The following is a 20,268-nucleotide window of genomic DNA, read 5'->3' on the forward strand; positions in this document are numbered from 1 at the left end:
TTATTTTTATATAATGGGAGACACTCTTACTTTAGTATGTGAAATGATTATATATAATACAATTGTCTAAAAAAGATAAAAATAAAACTAAGGAAAGATATTATTGGAAGGAGACACGTTTCTGAACTATAAATATTTAAACAAAAATGTGAATGTAGTAAAATTTGGGACAAAAGAAGTTTGTGGGGTAGTTAACTGAATAACTGTAGTATGAATCTTTCTTCAACTATAATTTTCTTAACAACTTGTCTTCACACATAAGTAACGGTCTTCTCCAACTCCTATTCCACTTCCATCCACTTATATCAATAAATGTGCCTTTTTTATAAACTGCAAGTGCATATAATCTGTGAAATTTTCATCTTAATATGTGACCCCACCACCATATAGCTTCGTGACAAAACGAGGTGTTTTTCCATCTCCAATCTTTCTGAAAAATTAATAATTTAACGTATAATCATTATTTTATTTTCTACTGTCCACAGCCCAAAAGAAATGGGAGTCACCATCATAACTTATCTTTAGATAGAGAATTTTATAATTTTGAAAATTTTAAATATACTAAAGTAAATTTATTGATCAGTATTGTACCGTATGACCTATTAACACTCTCAACCGGACAATCCAAGGATAAACGGTCGAAGACCACCCGCTACAGGTGGACTATTCAACGGTTGGGATTCAAAGTTGTGAACTTTGTTGATGTGGCAATTTCTCCAGAGTGATTTTAGGGAGCTCACAATCAAACGGTCCCGAGAAAAAGCGGTCGAAGGTCGTCCGCTACGACCGATCGGCCTTGGCCATAAGTAATTCAAAATCATATTGAGATCTTTCTTAATGTGAGCCATGATTTATCATTCTTATCCAACTATTTGGCCACAAGAACATGGCCGACCGATGTGCGGACGCTCAGCAGCGTCAGTCGAGCAGACCAAAAGGTAAAACCCTGTAATTAAAGTAAAGTAGGTCAGTAATCAAGTTTAAAAAGTTTAAAAAGTAATTGGGTCGTGCTTAAGAAAACCCTAATCACAGACCCATATAAAAAACTATAAATAGGAGCCCAAGGTTGGTTAGTAAGGACTTTTACCTCACATTTATTACAGTATTAATTGCATTCATCCGAATCTACTTGAACCGACTTAAACATTGGAGCCTAATTAACAGGTACCTCGATCGTCTAGACAATTGAACGGGAGAACGGGAGAAAAGGAGAAAAGACCGAAGGCGAAGTTACAAGGAGAAGACAGAAAGTTGAGTAAAGACTAATTGAGTGTTTTAGATAGGTATTTGGTCCATGTACTCGAAAGTATAACATATAATTTTTTTTCTTTTTGGAAATTTGTTGATTAAACAAAATGTATAAGCTGAAAACTCAGATTTATTAATTGAATTGAACGTGGCTAGAATAGTTTAATCTGTTGATTAAATATAAATGATATATTTAGTTATTTTACTATATATACACACATATTTCAATATTAGAATTTATTTTTAATATTTATCGGCTTAAATCGAAGACAATCATTTTTACTTTATAAAGAAATCAAAATTTATTTAAAGGTTGTTAAAAAAGTGACACTATGGCCACAAAGTGTCACAACGAATAACCGTTGAAATAAAGATATTTTATTAGTTAAATTATAGGTTTGCATAGCAGTATAAAATATTATTTAATCAATTTTTTTTAATTTAATTATAATTTATATAGTAAAATATTATAAGAATAGAGTTTTGCATAGAAAAATATGAATGAAAATTATAGAATATATTTGTTAGCACAATTCATTTAATAACAAGTGCATTAATCACATATTAACAATATTAACAAGAAGTAGTAAGTAATTATCATTTAAAGGATTCAAAGGATTTGCATAATTGCAATCTATAACTAATTTAGAAAAAAATCCATAAATTATTTTAAATTTTTAAGGAATTAAAAATATTAAAAAACACGCTTTTTGAAATTTTACAAAAACACTTAAAAAGCAGAATAAATTACAAATTATATGATTTATTTTTGTTAGGTTACACTTTTCTTTACCGAACTTCATTCTCATGTATATAATCACTTAATTTCTTTCTATTGTAATGTCAAAGTCAACCCACATGTTTACTCAAACAATAATTCCTTAGTGAAATAGGCCTAAATTTTCTTATTAATATTTAATTCCATGAATACTTAATAAGCAAACTTATTTTCATAGCAAGATTTAAGACGACTAATAAATCAAACTTCATTAGGTATTTTGCTTTGATTCTAGATTACAAAAGATATTTATGAATACCCAAAGAATTAAATATTAAGTTATTCATAATCAGACCTAATCAGACCACAACAACCATTAAGCATAGAAACTAAATACTAACATTCAATAAGAAGACATATATAAATATAAACAACATAATTTATATGAGAGTTTAGTTGGTAATATCTAACCCCAACAGATGGGTTTAGCTCTTCATTGTCGTGAAGAGCCCAAAAAAAAAGATGAATAATAGAAGGAAGATGAGGATTCAAGGAAGAGAATGGACGTTTGCAAGGAACTTTAATAGATCCACAACCTTCAAAACTCATTCCTCTCTTCAAAACCACCCAAAAATTCCCCTTTATCTTGAAAAAGCAAGGATAAATAAGCCAAAAGTACCACACCAGCAAAAGCAGGGCCTAGCCTAAAACATTCCACGTTAGGCACCTCAACATAAACACATTTCTCTATTCAACTAGCACTTAGTGCAAGTCACCCCGTTGGGTGCATCAGAGGAAAGAAAAGAGTTCTTTGTCCCAAGTGGAGCTTCGTGCGAGTGAAGTGGAGCTTAATGCAATTTTGACCTTTTATGTACACTTTTTAGCTTTCAATCTTTCTGCACTTGATCTAAGATCTTCTTGTTCAATTATTAGAAAAAAAAAAGGTAATTAGTGGTATAACGTTACAAGAAAATTGTGTATTACCGATGAGCATAATCTGTCATTAATAGCAAAAATTTATTGGTAATTTTTGTTTACCAACGGATTACCAACAACCAAAATTTTGTTGATAAAGTGGTCATGGATAAATTTTACTAATGAATCGCAATATCCATCGATAAATATTTGTTTGTAATTACCGATAGGTTATGGCCATCGATAAAATCCTTCAGTAAAAATCGCAATTGGGTCTTATTTTTCCTTCTCATCTTCTCTTCTTTATTTCTTTTTTTATTTTCTTCTTCTTCTTCCTCCTATCGTCCTCGTCCTACGTCCACCCTAACACATCTCTTCTTAATATACAAAAAATCTTATCAGATTGGCAAAAAATTTACCAATCAATTTTCCGACCAAAAAAATCGTCAGTAGTAGAAATTATAAGTTATCAACGGAATTGACCATTGGATAAGTTAACAGCAAAAATATTTGTCGATAATATAAATTCTAATCTACCGATAGATTTAACTGGCAAATTTATTATTGATGAAAATATTTGTCAGTAACTTAAATTCTAAAATTCATTGATAAAATTTGTTAATAACTTTTATTTATCGAGTGATTTATTTTTGTGGATACTAACTGTAAGGCCCATTAAAAATCTTTTATTCATTTCTGCCCTAAAGTTAGTGGGCTGCCCTTGTAAGTGGGCCTAAGGCCGGCCCAACAGATAAAGTCACTAGGTCTGCCCTAAACCAAACATTTCTCCCCATTTTCAGAAAACTATTGTCCTTGCCTTAGAGCCACAGCCGCCTTCTACCTTTGCTAGGGTTTGGTACCATCGTGAGCACGCAAGTTCGAACCAGTTCCCCTTTCCTACGTAAGTGCTTCCTCTATCTGTGCTTGTTTTTCCACCATTGTTGCTCTAAGTAACTAATGTTTCCGCTATTGGTTATAGTTTCCAGCTCTTGGAGTCGTCTCTCGAGTACTGCGTTCCGCTGTTTAGGGTCAAGATCGTGTACGAGTCTTTTTCCAGGTAAGTAAGCTAAAACCTTGCTCATATGTCCTGTTTTCTTTGTGGTTTGGTTGTCATTTCGAGTTGTATGGTTGGTATGATGCTATACTGGTTTGAATACATGAATCTGTTGTTGAACCTATTGTCTGGCTGGTGTGAGGGACTGTTACAGGAGAACAGTGGCAAGACCTGCTAATCTCGCCCAAGCGAGCCAGTCTCGCCTAGGCGAGATGAGCAGGGACTCACCCAAACCCTATTGCGCGAAAGGTCGCCCAGGCGACCCGCTCAAATTTTTGAGCGAACGAACACCTCGCCCAAGCGAGAGGGGTCTCGCCTAAGCGAGATCCCGTGATGTTCTCTGGATGCTTCCTTGAGCCCTCGCCTAGGCGAAAGGGGGCTCGCTTGAGCGAGCACGTCTCGCCTGAGCGAGACCCTTCAACCTGAGCGAGGGGTTGGGCGAGGCAGTACGTTGTTTGGGTGTTTGTTCATTCTTGGATGATTGGTATTGGTTTGGGTATGAACGTTATGATGAGAAACATGTATATAATGGAGTGTTATGTATGCTTGGCATGAATCACGAATTGTAGATGATGGGTCTGGTATGAAAGTTGGCATGTGAACTAAATGAGTTGGTTATTGTTAAAGTGACACGAAAATGAGATGAGTTGAGATCCTATGAACATGGATGGTTTATGATGAGTTGAAATGGATTGGGCCTGGAACATGAAAGGCTTTGGCTTTAAAGGTCGGTACGATTAAGGTATATCTATGCATGGTGAATATTCTTTGGCTGTGTGAATGTGGTTCATTTGTGTCAGTGCATAATTCCTTGGAGTCCCTAGGTGAGACTTTCAGGGTCGCGCTTCAGTGGTCGGGACGTAATTCGATGGCCCCTGTTAGTGGGTGTCCATGGTGGTGCCCCATCTGTATAACTAAGTAAGGATTCAAGGTAAGGTTGCATCCTGACACTCTAAGGGGTCAGTTAGTCTCACCTAGAGCGGACTGACTCCTGTGGTGAGAGTAGCAGGAGGTCCGAAATTCATTAAGGGCTAACCTTGTGGTGAGGGAATATTGATTCAGTATAACACTTGTAACACATAGCTCGGGGGTGAGCAGCTCGGGGGTGAGCAGAGGTATCCACCACAAATGTAAGCATCCGCTGAATCCGACCAAGTTATATATATCTGGATAAGTCGAGTCGAGTCGTAGTGTATTGTTTGGAAGGTCGTGACATGCTTGTGTGATGTATGTATGATGGACTGTGTAAATGTATCTGACTCCATTGATGAAATGATTTTATGCTCTAGCTTACCCTACTTTTGTTGTTGTGTGTTCTGCTGTGTGGTACTCTCTTTTGCGATGATCATCAACTTGTTGGTGTGAGCAGATGCGAGGAACACCCGTGGACAACAGGGAGGTGGTAATTTCGCTGCATAGTCTGCGTGGATTGGACTTTAGTTTCCTTTTGGACTAGTTTATATTTTCGTATGAGTTTATCTAGGGCTGCGACCCATGTAATTGATGGTTTTAGATTTATATACTTCTAGTTAACTCCTTATCCAGTTTTCTCTTGGGCATCGTGGTGTGCCATGGGTTGTAAGGGGTTGAGTTTCAAACTTGAACTGCGCTTGTATGTTATATTTATGCGACGCTACATTTAATTTCGCTTATAAATTAAATGGGGTGTTACACTAACAAAAATTCTTATAGTATAATTAGATGAGAGTAATAAATGTCCAATTATTTACGAAAAATAAAAAGTTCAAAATGGGGACTAAGTAAATAAAAATAAATAAAGAATAGTTGATTTTGTTGATGTAAAATAACTAATAATAATGTTGAAAATTAACATTATCATACCTCTAGTTTAAAATTTGGTACTAGAGTTTAGGATTTTCTTTCTTTCTTTGAATTCTTGAAGATCATATTAGGAAGATATCATAAAAACCAAATTCAATAGTAGTTCAATATGAATGTGTCTTTAACGTAAGCATCATTGTAAATCCAATTATGATATTTAGTCACAACTAATGGAGATGCACATCGCGAAGAGAGAAAATGTCATATATGCATGAAGGTGAAACTTTCAATAGAAAAGAAAAAATAAGGGATATGGAAAATGGCATGCTGAAAAACCAAAAAGGGAAAAAATGATTGTTGATGTCTATGAAGTTAAAAATCATAAAAATATATCACCTGCCCTTTTTTATTTTTCTAAAATATTCATATAAATTAATATTTTTGAAAATAACATACTACTTCTACAATAATATTGAATAAAAAATATAAAAGTAATAAGGTGATGATTATATGGTTTGTAGATTATTGTTTAGAGGTTAAAAAATGTATTTAAAAGAGTTTAACAAATTTGAAAAAACAAATGTCAAACTATTGATTCTAGAGTAATAGACGAGGTAATGCAACATTGAGATTATTATTGTGGGTTGGGCAGCAGAGGAGAATAATTTGTTTTGGGTGTGTAAGGTCATAAGATGGTCTAAGATACTCGACCCCACAAATCCCTTCACCCTTTTTTGTGACGTTGAAAGGAGAGTATTATCCCCCACATTCCATATACAGACATGAACCCTCTCATATTTTATGGGCCAAATTCCACTCATATTTTATAACTTTTCCACTACGGACAACTAAACTTGTGTTTAGGTGAATTTATTTCAAAAACAAAATACTATCATCACATTTCTTTTCTCTCTCATCTTCTTAGGGTCCCAACTCCCAACTTCAATTATTGAGTGGATGAATAAGAATCATCCACTCTTATGACAACCAAACGGATAAATGCTCTACTTTTACATCTTCAAACCCTCGTTCCTCCTTATTTTTGTGTTTATAGGAGTAATTTAAATGAAGAAATTAAAAGAAAATTAACATTGAGATATTTTAAAAACGTATTTCAAATAATTAAAATAATAAAATTTAAAATTCATTCAAAAAAGTGAGAAATTGAAATTATCCAAGTAGTAAAATTGTTCATTGTTTGGACAAAAAAATACACGTTCCAAAAAATCGAGTTAGGTCAGGCCTAAAGTTGAGTTGAGTCAACTCAAGTCGAAGGTCAAGCATAATCGGCCTGAGCAGAAGGTCGAGCAGAGTCAGCTCGTGTCGAAGATCGAGTAGAGTCGACTTAGGATGAAGGTCTAGCAGAGCCAGTTTGGGTCGGAAGTCGAGCAAAGGCAGCTCATACCGAACGTCAAGCCAAGTCGGCCTGGACCGGAGGTCGAGCATAACCAGTTCAAGCTGAAGGTTGAGTCCAGTCAGCTTGGACCAAAGGTCAATAGTCAGGTAAGGCCGTCAAGCCAAGACGAGTTGAGCCAAAGGTGGAGCTGAGCCAACTCAAGCCAAAGGTCAAGTCGAGCCAACCCGAGACAAAAGTAGAGTCGAGCCAACCCGGGACAAAGGTAGAGTCGAGCCAACGATTGTGCCAAGTCATCCATGGCCAAATGTCGAATTGAGTTGGCCCTTGTCGAAGGTTGAGCCTAGTTGTTAGTGTCACAGGTTGAGTTGAGTCAACTTTGACTGAATAATTTGAATCAGTTAGGGCCGATTCAAGAATGTTAGTTATAATAGGTATGTTATATAAATAGAATGTTGTACATTTTACAAAAGCTAACATTTGAGTTATATTTTAAATGAGAGTTTATGACAAAAACAATAATGATGTGTTTGGATGATGCAATTTAAGAGAGTAATTCATTTATTTAGAGAATTTGAATTTCTTTAAAATAAAATGACTTGTTTGGATGAGGAAATTAAAAAGAAATTAAAATTGAGGAATTTTAAGAAGGTCTTTCCAATAACTAAGCTAATAGAATTTGAAAATCACTAAAAAATTAATGAAATTCAAATTCCACAAGTTGTCAAATTCCTCATTGGTCAATATAAAAAAAGGTCGGGGATGACTCAACCAATAATCGATTAGGACTGACTTGGCCGAATTGGTCAAATTTTGGTCAATGCCGACTTAGCCGAAATTTGGTTCGAATTGAGTTGGCCGAATTCTGCCGAATTTCAGTTTGGGACGACTCGACCAGTTTGACCAAATATTTGGCTAGGGTCAACTCGAGTGAATTTGGTTGAAGCCAACTCGATCGAGTATGGCCAAATTTTGGCCGAGGTCGACTTGACCTAATTCAATAAGGGCCAACGAGGCCGATATTCGACCAAGGCAGACCTGATCAACTTTGGTCAAATTTTGTCGGGTTGATCCTGACCGAAATTCAGCCGAGTCAACCTCATCCGAAATTGGGCTGTAGTCGATCGAGTTGGTGATGAAATTCAACCAGTCGTCCTCGAGAAAAAATTGGTTGAATGTGATCGAAGTTGGACTTGGCTAAAATTTACCCGAATTTTATCAATTACGCATGTCTAAAATTTGGCCAAATTAAGCCGAGTTGACCCTAGTTGAATTGTGGTCAAATTCGGAAGAGTCAACCTTGACTGAATTTGATCGAATCGGCCTCGATCAAAAATTTTGGCCAAATTTGACCTAGTCGACCCAAAGAGAAATTCGGAAAAAATTGATTGTGACGACCCCATCTGAAATTCTGCCAAATTTGGTCAACTTAAGCTCGACCAAAATTTTGCAAAATTTGGTCATATCGGCACCAGCTGAAATAATTTGGCCGAGTTAACCCCGACCAAAATTCGCCCAAATTAATCCCAACCTAAATTTGACAAAATTTAGTTGAGTCAACCCCAATCGAAATTTGGTCGAGTTGACCACGGCTAAAATTTGACCGAGTCGAACCTGGCCAAAGTTTGGCCGAATTCGAATGAGTTGTCCTCTACCAAAATTAACTGAATGCAACGTAGTTAGGTCTTGCCAAAATTTGACAAAATTCAATCAAGTTGGATCATTCAGAATTTTGATCAAATTTGGCCGAGTCGACCCCGACCTAAATTTGGCCAAATTGGACTGAGTTCATGCTGACAAAAATTTGACTGAGTTTAGTTGAGTCGATGCGATTGAAATTTGTTCGATTTTAAATATTTTAAGTTGACTAGTATATTTTTTAAAATTTAATTTTAAATTTTTAAATATTAAAGCAAATATTGTTAAATGAAATTGAAATGTAAAATATTTTAATTACTCTGTCCAAGTATATTATTTAGAAAATGAAAAAAAATTTAATTTTAGAAATTTAAATTCAATACATTTTAATTTTTTAAATTATTAAAATATTTTTTCGAGACACAAGGTAAAGTTGTAATGTTTGAGTTTAGTGAATTCTTTTATAAATATAGATTGAAGTTTATTAATTATTCGTTTGAACCATGTTAATTTCTATATGTAATTCTCTCTTGTTATTTCTATTACTATTCACCTTGTACCATTTTCTTATTATCATTTTTTTTTGTGTTTTTGTATTAAACACTCTTTAGTGAATTTATTTAAGTTAGTTTTTTAATTAAATATTTAGTATTTATTATTTTTAATCTATAAATATATTAATATGACTACTTTAAAGTTATGTCAAATATATTACCTCTTCTTAGTTTAAATTTTCTTCATTTTTAAGATTTTCAAGATATATAGTAATAATAATAGAAAAGAGAAAAACAATGAAAGCTTGAGAATTATGACAAATACATACATGAACAAAATTCCACTATTTCTTGCAAAATTTTGTCGCCGTCTCAATATCTCTTTGTTTTCCTTTTTCCGTGTCTTGTTTTTCATTTTGATTTGATGTCTACGGACAAAAGATAAAAAGAAAACTCATATTTATCTTATGTAAATTAATATTATATTAATTTAAGTTTAATTATTGGACGACCATGGTCTTAATTTCTATTATTAGTCTAGCTACCAGCTATTAACTGGTTTAATAATTCTGTAAATTGTTTTCACATAACCTAATATATTTTTTATTTCTTTTGTGACCACTAATCTGTTTGACTCTTTTCAAAAAAATTTCCCACAATAGATTCTTTTACATCTTTGTTACCACCACTACGCTTACACATATTTTATTTTTCTCAATTAAACTCTTTTACTATTAACACATTTTTTTTCTTTTTTTAACTTGAATATATATATATATATATATATATATATATATATATATATATATATATATATATATATATATATATTATTGAAAAAATAAGTAAAAATGATTATTTAAAACTATAGAAATATAAAAAAAGTTTAATTAGAAAAAAATTAACAAAATATCAAATTTTTTAATTGAAATTTATAAAATAGAAAAAAAGTTATTACAAAAATTTTATTTAGAAAACAAATATAAAAATTGAAGTTGGAGTTGGAGTTTCTATGCGCAATTTTTTTTAATTTTAAGTTTGGGTATTATTATTTTTTTTAAAAGAAATAATATGAACAACAACAAAAACATTTAAAAATCTAGTTCAAAATTTGGTTCCTTAATAACCAAATTTAAACTGATTTTTTTATGTAAAAAGATTCCATTGAAGGTAAAAAAATTGACTCTTAGAGAGATCAAATTCTGATGTAGAAACAAAATCATGTTATTTTTTATTTATTAGCGAACACAAACGCTATCGCATTTTCTTAATTTTTATAAAAATTTGAGTTAAGATAAATAAAAAATATATAATTAATTATTAAAATAGTTTTTAAATGTAAAATTTAAAAAATATATATATATAAAAGAAAATTTGAGCATAACGGTTAAGAACAAAAGAGGTTTTTTAATAATAATTAAGGATAAAATGAAAATATCAAAATGTGGACACAAAAAAATGTATCATATTTATATATTGTTATAGTAGAATGAGAATATCGAAATGTGGACACAAAAGAGGTATCTCTTTATATATTGTTATAAATAATTAATTTTAAAAATAATAATTAAGGATAAAATGAGAATATCAAAATGTGGACATAAAATATGATATCATTTTTATATATTGTTATAGATTATTCGCAATGTACTATGTTGGAAAAATAAATCCAAACGTTCTTCAAAAAAAAAATTCAAAAAAAAAACTGAAAAAACCGAAGAAAAAACATATTGAGAATTGAATAAATAAATAAATAAATAATTTTTTATTTTATTTTAAATAATATGAACAACAACAAAAACATTTAAAACTCTAGCTCAAAATTTGGTTCCTTAATAACCAAATTTTGACTGATTTTTTGATGTAAAATGATCACATTGAAGGTAAAATAATTGATTTTTGAAAGATCAAATTCTTACGTAAAAACAAAATCATGTTATTCCTATTATTCACAATGTGCTATGTTAGAAAAGAAAATCCAAATGTTCTGTCAAAAAAAATTCAAAAACCTGAAAAAAAAATCGAAGAAAAAACATCTTCACAATTGAATAAATAAATAAAAAAACACTAAATTCACAAAAAAAAATATGTATTTACATTTATATATTTAAAAGCAATAAAAATAATCAAATTGATTTCATATATCTTAAATTGCTATATTTTTATATTTTATTTTTATATTTTTTTTCTGAAATAAATTTCTTAAATATATTTCTATACGTTTTCTATTTTAAAAATTTTATGAATTTCGATTAAAAATTCTATATTTTGATATATTTTTAAATTTTTTCTAATTATTTAATAAATTTTAAATATTTTTATATTTTTTTTCTTAAAAAATTTATATTTCTATAATTTTAAATGTTGGTTTATGTTTATCCAAATAAAAATTTATATATTTAAAAAATAATAATAATTAAATTGCATCTACATTAAAATATTTTAGTTGAAGAAATAAAATATATGTAATTTAGTGGTGGTAATGAAGACTATTACATGAAACAATTCCTCTTTGCAAAAATGTTTTTAAAGGTTTGTTGAGTCTTTTAATTTAAGTTCACTTGTCTATTTAGATGCAACTTATCCATTCTTTATATTTAATTATGGTGTTCCTATTTTTCAAAGTCAATCTATACTATTCTTAACGATGTCCATAGAAAAAATGATAGCATAAAAGTGATGGAATTTAAACAAGATATATATGTATGTGAACACGACGTGTGTCATGCTGCATGTGGTAAATGTCTCACACGTAGTTGATTAGATCATTAGGTCATGTTTATTATGTGTGTAAGAGTTAAAATTGTTGTTTTGTTATCTCGCTAGTCGACTAGAATATTAATTTAGTCAACTAAATTTATTTTGGAACATGAACTTAAGTTCTATCATAATCTAGTTGATTAGCCAAATAATCTAGTCAACTAGGCACGTCCAAAGAGTAGTTGATTCATATAATCAAATCACTGCACCAGTTATTTGGTGATCTCATATGTTTTTTGAACCAAAAGAAAGAAGAAAGTAAGCTGAATATTTTCTTGAACACTATTTGAAGATCTATTTGAACTTCATCAAGATACATCAAGATTGGTCTCTACTACATGGATCTTGGCTTGGCAAGTTAAAGGAAACTCAGAGTTGGACAAAGGCGTATTCAATCTAATTTCTAAGCTACATTTATGTGTTCTGTTATAGTTTGAAATTTGTTGTATTGTTGATTGTGTTTGAAGCAAGTGTATGGTATAGCCTTGCTGATTATGTTTGAAACAAGTGTGGGTTATAGCTTGCTTGTATGGTTTGCTTGTTTTAGAGTTAAGATTTGCTAAGTGTCTTTGTAAATTTTGTAAATCTTTGAGATATAGTGAAAGAGACTCTCTAATTGTGGTTTACTAGGGAAAACTGGATGTAGATTCTAAGGAATCAAATCAGTATAAATCTATTGTGTGTATTTTATCTCTTCTCCTCTTTATTTTTGACATGGTATAAATAATCCAAACTTTAAGCATCAAATCACATTGTTTCAATTGTTTTAACAAACCAAGGTTTTTCAAAACAGTTTCGAAATTGATAAATCTGGATAAAGATTGTCAAAATCAATTCACCCCTATTGATTGTGAAATATCGGTACATCAAATCTAACAAATTAGTGTCTTTAAATTCAGTACAAATAAAATAAGTGATCTCAAGTGTGAATCAGAAAACTAATTAATACTTTAATGCAATTTATTCAAAATCAGTTAATTTAATGGTTTAAATAATATAATTTAATGGTTCAATCAAACTACTTATAAAGTAAGTTTCATTTGGTTTACTTCAAAATGTTGTGTTTTAGAAGTCTTCAATTAGAATTGGGTAAATATATTAGTTAAGTCTTAAACTGGTCGGATTTCAAGCATAAGTATAAAATAGAAAAATATGATATTAGTAAAGTAGTTAATTAACATTTAATTATTATATGATTTTTTTTTTGTTCATATGTAAATGGATGTGGTTTGACTCTTTTAATATGTGATTTTGGGTTTAAATTCTCTTTTACTAGTAAGATATTATATTTTTTACACAAACTTACAAAATTTCCACGGACTTATTTATAACAAAATAGAATTTTTAAATTTTAATCCAAATTCGGTACATATTTCTGAATTTCCTATTTCTAAACTTCTAACTATATTATATCCGAAATTTATCATAAATCACAAAATATTTGAATGAAAAATAATAATTGAGTGCCTTATGTAGAAATAATATTAAATGTAAAATGAATAATTTTGACAATAGAAGACTTAATAAGTTTTAAAAAGAAATTAAAAAATGAAATTCGTACTCGATCGTTCCAAAATAGATCAAGAACAATTTCAATAAGTCTACACAACATAAATAGTACAATTAATTCACCCGTGTATAATTTTAACCCACGCAAACTTTACTATTAGTTTATAAACAAATAGTTCATTTTATTTTCTCCACATTTTAACTATGAATTTATCAAGCTATATCTTAAACCATGGACAATATATCCACCATTATTGGAATAACATTTTCTCAAAACATTTCAATCGTTTATTTAAAATAAAAATAGTGAAAAATATTTCTATCCATCAAATCAACAGAAAAGAATTAGAGTAAATATTGTAAATCTTAACAAATTTATGATACACAATAATTATAATCAGAAGACAATGTGAATTTCCTCTAAATAACTACATTAAACATTTACTTAAGTTTACATTTTGATCTTAAGAGTTTGAGGTTGACTTAATTGGAATGTGAACTTAAGAAATTTTAAAAATCATATTACAATATGAAATATTATAATTACAGTATGAAATATTGTGAGTGTTGATAATTTGTAGGAATTGTAAAAATATGATAAATATAAGATATATGATAAATATAAGAAATATGTTATTTTATTTTATTCATATACTTTTTTTCTTTCTTTGTATATATAAACAAAATGTAATCGAATATAAAGTCAAATGACTTTACGTAATTTTTTTATTGAAAATAAAATCAAAATTATTAATCTAAGAATTTTTTCTTTTTAAATGAAGATGTAGATAAAATACAGACTTAAATGAATATAAGTATAATTAAATATTTAATAAACTTTCTTTAAAAGAAAATTAAAAACCTTATTCATTCATGCATTGCAGCAAAGAATGACACTTTTCATACACATGACCCGCGGGTTAACCTAATAGCTAACAAGTCAAGTCCATATAACCAACTGGACTGCCATCAAAAGCCTATAAAAAATCATGGCTTCTTCTTACACCTCCAAACCTTTTTTATGCACCTCCAACAATTTCGAAAATCCTGAAACTACCCTTTTTACCTTTTATTGCTTTTAACCCATTTTCACTTATTTTAAACTAACAGTTCAAATATTTTTAAATGAATATCATATGTCAACATGTGTAACATATGAAAGCATAATACCGGAAATGGAACAAATATCAATTTTTTTTTAAATATTATCAAATGTCGATATCCGTAATAAATATAAATTAGATGTCTACATCCATAATAGTCTAATATCAAAGGTGGAGATCTGGTTTATACACAAACCTTCCGAAAGTGAATAAATTAATTCAAAACAAAAAACGTTTCAAAAATAAATTACCTTTAACAAATTATATAAAAAATTAAATTATATTTAATAAATTAATTTAAAAACATAATTATAAAGAAAATACAACTAACAAATAAATAAATTATAAGCAACAATAAAACAATAAATCAAAAAAATTAATAAAATATATAAAAAAATCAAATAAAAAGATAACAATATTTAAAAACAAAATACTAGATGTAGACTTTCGGAAACAATAACAATCAAATGTGGACTTTCAGTAAACGTATAGATCTCGACATCAATATTTCAAAACAAAAAAAAACAAATTCACAATTTTAAAAAGTTATTAATTTGCTAATTAAATATTTACAAAATTTAAAAATAATATGTTTAAATAAATTATAAATGAATAATATTTATAAATAATTAGATTCAAAAAATAAATTACTTTTAACAAATTATATAAAAAATTAAATTAAATTTGATAAATTAATTTAAAAATATAATTAAAACAAAAAAAATACAACTAACAAATAAATAAATTATAAGCAACAATAAAATAATAAATAAAATTAATAAAATATCAAAATAATCAAATATAAAATAATTGAATAAAAAAATGAAAACACAATACCGATGTCGAAATCTGGTATTTGAAATTGAGATTAATTTCCTCATTGTACTAGATCTCCACATCCGAATTATACAAGATGTTGATATCTGATTCTTATTAATTTCGAAAGTCCACATTCGGTGTTGTGTTTTTATTCTTTTTAATTTTTACTTTTTAGTTATAATTTAATACTTTCTATTTAAAATTTTATTTTCAATAATTTATAATTTAATGGATTTATATTTAATAAAAAAATTATTAAATATTATGACAAATTAAATAATTTACAAATAAATGATAAATTAAAAAACATGAAAAAACTTACACAGATATTGAAATATAAGAGAAACAAATTAAGGATTTCAAAATCCGTTTTTAACTTAAACCTTAACGTCGTGGTCACTTTGAAAGATGAAAATAACAGTCCTTAAATTAATTATTGTCACCTACTTTAGTGACAAAGTTATTAATGTAATTAAAGCAGAGAGATTTGGAGGGTGTAGAACAAACGGTTAGAGTGCAGGGAGAAGCCCTCACAAAAAATCCAAATTCAACCATGGCCTTTATAAATTGGTTGGACCTATTAAACCTGAACTATAATTATTACTAACTGCACCTGCATGTTAACAAAAAGACTAAAATACTCTCTCACTGCACCATACCGTTAACACCCTGTCACGGCCGTGGCCCATCGTCACCGCTTGATGCACTTCCATTTTATATTGCATTCGTTGAGAGGAAAACAAATGCTTGCTTGAAAAGAGGATTGTGCTTTTCAAAGATATCATTTATATTCTAGAAAACATGTTTTAAAACATTTTATTTTAAGTATTTAAAAAAAAACTAGTACTAATAGATTATATATATATATATATATATATATATATATATTTCTATCTCAGATTTAATAGTTTCACATCGCTTGAAAATCGAGGTCTAATGCGATTTAAATAATTCTTCCACTTTCTGAGACGCCTTTCAAAGACGGAGTATACATTTAAAAGCGGACAATACTTCGTATGTAGGGTAATTGACAACGATTCTATCATCAGATTTGGTATCAGAATATTTATATTTCTACCATGACTAATAGTCTCACGTTGCTTAGAAGACGAGATGGTCTAATTACTCATTCCTCCTCCATCCTCCGATGCGTCTTTTAAGGTCAAAATCGTGACGGAACACACGGTCCAAAGCGGACAATGCTTTAGATGATCCCTTCATTTTTCTTAGATCTCGATTGGGGGCTTATATTCCTACGAGTGTGATATATTGACTGAAATAAGTATAATAATAAGGTGATATATGACCTGATATACTAAATATTTTCTCAATATTTAGTATAAGGGATTATTAGGATGTAATATATTAATATTTAATATTAAAACATGATCAAATTGTCGAGATTATCATGATTGTTGTTAACATATGGATATCTTCTCAAATAGTTAAATTTGAAAATATTTTGTGATCATGAATATTATTAGACCGGGTAAGAAAAAAATATATTTTGAAAACTTTGTTCTATATAATTCGTTTTGAAATGATTTTTGTGTATTATAAAAAAATAAAACCTGTTCCAAAAATTCCATTTTGGAAATCGTATTTAAGAAATTTTCAAAAACTTATTCCAACAAAATTTCAAAACAAATAATTCAGAAGTTACTTGACAAAATAATCATTTTAAAAATCATGGAGGTGTAGTTAAAACTCATTCAGATGTTTGAAGAAAAAACCTACCATAGATGTGAAATGTCATATTAATTTAGTCTGCATAAAATCAAGAATAAAGTGAGGCTAATTTATCAGAGAGGGTTAATTTATTTTTGTATTTACTTAAATAGTTAATTTTTTGGCTTAATTATGCTTTGAATATCTGATCAATTTGGGAAAGTCTCTAGTAAATTTTCGTGTTATAATTTATTGAGTCCTTCAAATTTTAAATTTTTTCAATTGAATTCTTACCATTAATTATTATTGTTAATTTTGTGAAATGATAATTATTTTCATTATTATTTTCCTTGAAAATCATCACATAATACTTTGTTATAAGAGTTTGTGATGACGAGATTTTTTTTAAATATTTATTATATTTAAAGAAAATTGTTTTCAAATTTAATTAAAATTAACAAATTAAAGATAAAAAAATTATATATATATATATAATTATAAAAATATAAAATATGTAATTATAAAATAAAAAAACTAAAAAATATAAAACTACAAAAATTAACAAATTAAGAATTTATAAAAATAAATAATTTAATAATTATGAAATTATAAAATATATAAATATAAAATTATATAGTTATAAAGTTATAAAATTACCAAATTAAGAAATTGTAAAATTATGAAAATACAAAATTATCAAATTATCAAATTGTAAATTTTTTTAATTTTGATTTTTTGTAATTTTACAATTTTATAATTCATAATTCATAATTATATATTTATATTTAATATTTTTATAATTTATATTTTTATTTTGAAATTTATAATTTAAATTAAAGTTAAAAAGATTTGTTCATTAAATACAATCAATATTCGAGAAAGATCTCACGATCTCTTGTAACAAAATACTATGGGACAATATGTGGCGACATGTAAGAAGGATGACGGTACAAGATAATTGTTATATCACAAAATTAACAGAAACATCTAACTGTAGAGATTCATTTGAAAATTTTCAAATTTATCAAGGGCTTAAACCATAATTAACCCTAAATTTTTAAATTTTACCAAACAGGATAAAGTCGGAACATGATTCAGAACTTCAAAAGATAAAATCGTTCTTAAGTAAGAAACAAGTCGTACGACATTATATGACTTCTTCTTTTTTTAAAAAAAAAAAAAGAAAACTAAAGTTGTCATACCTATATGTAGACTTTAATTTAAAACTTTTTATATTATAGTTGAAGTTGTATGAGACTAGATTACTTCAATTTTTTTTTAACTGAAATTGTCATGCCTATGAAACCTTCAGTTATTTTTTTTTATGTTGAAATGGTTTTTAATTTTATTTAAAGTAAAGTAACATTTTCTAATTTTTATTCTATTATGTTTAATGAATTTTAAATTTTTAATGAATTATCTATAATTTATATATATAAGATGATTATTTCTTTTTTGTCCACAACAATTATTATTTCTATTTGATCATTTACGATAAATTATTTATTCATTTTTTAAAAAGTAACCATTATTTTTACATGTTTTATATAAAATTGTCTTGAATGGTTATTTTTTCCTTTTTTTTCTCCATTCATAAGTAGTTATTTTCTCTTCTTTTTTCCGTTCATTTCACTTTGCTCTTGTTAAATATAATTTTACTTTGTATATTAACTTAATGACATTACCATATCATTACCTACTACTAATATAATATCATACATATTTAAAAAATGCATACACACAGACACGACTACGTTGATGTTTATCCTAGTTTAAAGTAAAGTGATTTTTAATTTTTAAATTCAATTCATTTTTATTTAAAGTAAAGTGATTACGTTTAATTTGTAAAACTTTAACACGAAATTGAAATTCGTCAATGTTTGAAACTTTAACACGTTCTGGTCCTGAACTTTAAAAATTAACGAATATAGTCCTTTTGATCCAATTAGATTGTTGCAGGTGGCATTAATTGTCATGTGGCGGAAACCAAGTGCGTTGAGTCACAATCGAATCGTGGCATTTGGACTGTTACACTCTTAAGTAAAAAAAAAAGTTACACTCTAACTAACAGTTAGACCTCTTGGCCTAGTAGTAAGTGCTCGATCGAACAAATGGTATTAGAGCCAATGTCATGTGGCGGAGGCCAGGTAGTGATACAATCCTATGCAGGAAAGAGTATAATCGTTTCTGAATTTGAATCTTCAAGAGGCACAACACGAATAAATCAGAGAAGAACGCAAAATAAGACAAATAAGACAAAGATGAAGGACGTCATAATCTAGCAGATTGATAAGTCAAGTGAAGATTTGCCACAAAGATTGTTGGTGAGTAAGGTTGTCAAGAGACAAGGATTTGAAGATGAGATTGTATGAGTAGAAAGAAAAACGATTAGCTTTAATGAGTAATACCGTAACATCCTGGTAGGATATTACTTATATAAATAAAATAAACAATTTATTGAAATAAATTTCTCATTTATTATCAAATCATTTCCCAAAAACGTAGAAATTTAAAACTTTAAAGCTTAAGAATCGCGATATAAAGTCAAAATATTTGTAATCAGTCTTTACAATTAAAAAGTCAAAAGCAGTAAAACCAATAATTAAATTACATGAAAATTTAATAAAATAAGTCTTTATAAATTCTCATGTAATATGCTCCCGCTCTCCGCCACTAAGCATCTCCTGACTCACCTGTAACATCATCTACTCTCGGATAACAAGTTACTCGATCATTGCCACACACAAACATATAGGGTGAGCTAGAGATGTCAAAATGGGTTTCAACCCGTGAGCCAACCCGGCTCACCACGGGTTCGAGCCGGGTTGGGTTGAGAAAAATTCAACTTTTTCAAAAGTGGGTTGAACTCAACCCGGCTCACTTAACCCACGGGTTAAACGGGTTCGAGCCGGGTTGAAGGTGGGTTGGCCCACTTAACCCACCAACATTTTTTTACAATTTTTTTTATTTTTTTTAAATTTTCTTTTAATTTTTTTTTAATTATTTACTACTCCAATTATATTTGTTCACAATTTCATATTTTTAAATGCTAGAATGTTGCTTAATTATATTTGAATTATTTGAATGTTTAATTAATTTGATTGTCAAGTTATATATGTTGATACTTTAATCTTTAACTATAATCTTTATAGTAAATTACTCAAGTAACCGTCTTATAAACAATTTTTTCTAAATTAGCATGAAAA

This window comes from Vigna unguiculata, chromosome 5 (assembly GCF_004118075.2).
Source record: "Vigna unguiculata cultivar IT97K-499-35 chromosome 5, ASM411807v1, whole genome shotgun sequence".
Lineage (NCBI taxonomy): Eukaryota > Viridiplantae > Streptophyta > Magnoliopsida > Fabales > Fabaceae > Vigna > Vigna unguiculata.